We start from the raw sequence: 3042 nt of genomic DNA on the forward strand, positions 1-3042 counted from the left end.
TAGTCCTTTTGAGCGGCCAAGCCCAAATACTTGCATGGGAACTACATGATCAAACACTTAACATTGGATAGGATGTTGTCTAATTAAACCCACCACAAGAAATTGGATATATAGATAACACACTTGGAAAGATTTGATACTAGGTCCCTGAATGCTTTTGAGCTAGTGCAACACGCTTGCACTAGTTCTATTCTTTGCTACATCCACCAGTTCGTATATACTATCTTTTCTAAATATGAAATAACTCCTTTGTTCAATATCCTTTCTTTTCTAAACGCATTATATGCACGTAGATAAACCACAATAGGGAAATTAAGGCATGTGATAGTTTCACACCATATCTTTGCCACGTATCCAACGGCTATTTTGCTTTGGATCGCCGCTCAGCCTTACCCTCCCAAGTCCTAAATTAAACGCCTTATAATATCCTTACTATTTTCTTAATTCTGATTAAATATCCTCAGAAAAGTTATTTCCTTTTTCTCCTTCATTACCCTTTTTCTCTGGTTCTTGCGCCGTGAGTGTATTGAATTGATTAGCGTGCATTTAAGTTGGGTCAGGCATAGAAAAAGGAAGCAAAAAAAGTTATCATAGACTTACATTTAATATATTTTTTGAGAATTAATTTATTATATTTGAGATTGGGAGAGAAGGTGGCGCCATGGGCAAACTAGGGTTTTGCCAGAGGCCAGGATAAGCACCTTCAGTCACCTGAAGCAGAGATAGACCCTTTTAAGTTTTGAAGAAACTTCCTCAAAGTAAATCGCCAGAATCACTACTCCTTTCTCCACGTGATGTCCAACAACGTTGAAAGAGCTTTTTACCTGTATAGCCCTGAAAAAAATGCATCTCCCTTGTGTGGCCTTTTTTCTTTTGAACTTACCTGTATGACCCCGATACGAAATTTTCTTCCTTCTATGACTTTTTGTCAAGTCTGTTAGGGTACTTTGTTAGTTTGCCCACTGTTTGATAGGCGAAATATCTAAATTGCCCTTCTGTGTTTCTGCCAATACCGCGGCATCCAATCCAGACCGACATCGAGCGGGCAGAAACACACGACACCGAGGATGGGGGAGGGCTCCGACGCCGCCGCAGCCGGCCAGGGACCGCCGCGGGGATCTCCGGCCCTCGGAACTCCTGCAGGGTGTGTTCGAGCTGCGCATCGAGCGCAGCAGGGGAGCCGTCGCTGGTGCCGCCAGCGGAGGAGACGCCCAGCGGCCTCTACTACCTCTCCAACCTGGACCAGAACATTGCCGTCATCGTGCAGACCGTGTACTGCTTCATGGCGGCAGACGGCTCCGGCGACGGAATCAACGCCTGCGACGTGCTGAGGGAGTCGCTGGCGAAGGTGCTCGTCCACTACTACCCGCTCGCTGGGCGGCTGGCGATCTCGATCAGGCGAGGGGGAAGCTGGTCGTGGACTGCACGGGCGAAGGCGCCGTGTTCGTGGAGGCTGAGGCGGACTGCACCATGGCGGACATCGGCGACGTCACCGACCCTAACGCCTCCGTGCTCGGCAGGCTCTTGTACAGCGTCCCCGGCGCCAAGAACATACTCGAGATGCCGCTGCTTGCAGCCCAGGTACGATAACAATGGGCGATCGATCCATGGACATGCATGGTAACCAAGTTCAAGTGTGGCGACTTCGTGCTGGGGCTGGCCATCAACCACTGCATGTTCGATGGCGTCAGCGCCATGCAGTTCGTCAACTCGTGGGACGAGACGGCGCGCGGCCTCCCGCTGTCGCTCCCACCGGCCCTCGACCGTGCCGTCCTCCGCGCGCACGACCCGCCGCAGGTCGACTTCCCGCACCACGAGTTCGCGCAGATCACCGACGACGATGAGGACGACGGGGGGGGGGGGGGGGGGGGGGGGGAGGGGGGCTCGGACTCCCAGCTCCTGCACCGCTCGTTCCGGTTCACGCCGAGTTCCAGCGGCTCGTGGAGGAGGTGACCGCGGCCTGAAGGACGACTAGATAACGAATCCGCATGCTCGTATACGCCAGTGTTGCGTGTCATTTGTGTTTCTTGTTTTTTTTTCTTTTGAAAACTTGTTTGTGTTGCTGGTGGCAGTGCTATGTTCTAGTGAACTCGTCCTTGTTAAATGATTAATGAAATTTTAATGAACGCACAATAGTGGAGTCTGGCAATAGCCCGATTAGAGCTCGTTGTATGTAAGACCAATTATGTTTGAAATCGTACTTTTAATTTGTGTGACTTTAATTTTGTGAGTATGAAACTATGGTTAATTGCAATGCATTTGTGTAATTTTTATGCATTTGATAAGCTCATTTTATTGCAATGTATTTGTGTACTTGATTATGTATGTTATTATGTATTGTTATGTGTGAATTTATTTGCGTAATATTACTCCAAATGTATAAGAAACAAACAAAACTTTGTATTTTATTTTTTTCTCAAGGGGCCTTTGACTTAACACCGTCAAGTGCTCAAAACAGATAGAAGGCTAGAAGGAAGAAAATTTTGTTTCGAGGCCATATAAGTTCAAATAAAAAAGGGCCACGTGTATTTTTTAGGGCCAAAGCTCATGTTGAAAAGAGGAAGCGGCCGTACAGGTGTGTCATGCGCTGGGCCTTGGGAGGGCACCTGGCCACCTGCTGGGCTTTTTCTAATGATTTGACCCAGTTCCAGTTTCCCGTGTCTCTGGCAAATGAACCAGAACCACCCTGTGTTCGTGTAGAAATCTTCTTGAGTTCTAAAAGGCGCCTGACCGCCACGCTGCTCCTGAGAGCACGTGCCCTCACATTATTCGTACGCGCAACAGGAGAGAGACGATCAGCGTGTTCGGCTGCTCAAGTTTTAACTTATTCTCTCTCACAGAACAAATCATTCAAAATAATCTGAAATCTAATATGCAACCCATCAGCCGAACACGCCCATTAATTATGAATCACTGGATTCGCACTGAGATAGATGCACAACAGGAGTATGGTCTCCCTCCGTCTGTGCACGTAACGGTTCCCCGTGTGAGGGCACGTGCTCCTGAGAGCAAACTTTACTTTCTCCGCGAGCATCTATGGCA

At 48.3% G+C, this 3042-nt stretch overlaps 1 pseudogene; it reads left to right on the forward strand.

Moving 5' to 3' along the window:
• The first annotated feature begins 794 nt into the window (after positions 1-794).
• LOC136524279 (omega-hydroxypalmitate O-feruloyl transferase-like) lies at positions 795-1953 on the forward strand (annotated as a pseudogene).
• Positions 1954-3042: the final 1089 nt, after the last annotated feature.

This window comes from Miscanthus floridulus, chromosome 18 (assembly GCF_019320115.1).
Source record: "Miscanthus floridulus cultivar M001 chromosome 18, ASM1932011v1, whole genome shotgun sequence".
Lineage (NCBI taxonomy): Eukaryota > Viridiplantae > Streptophyta > Magnoliopsida > Poales > Poaceae > Miscanthus > Miscanthus floridulus.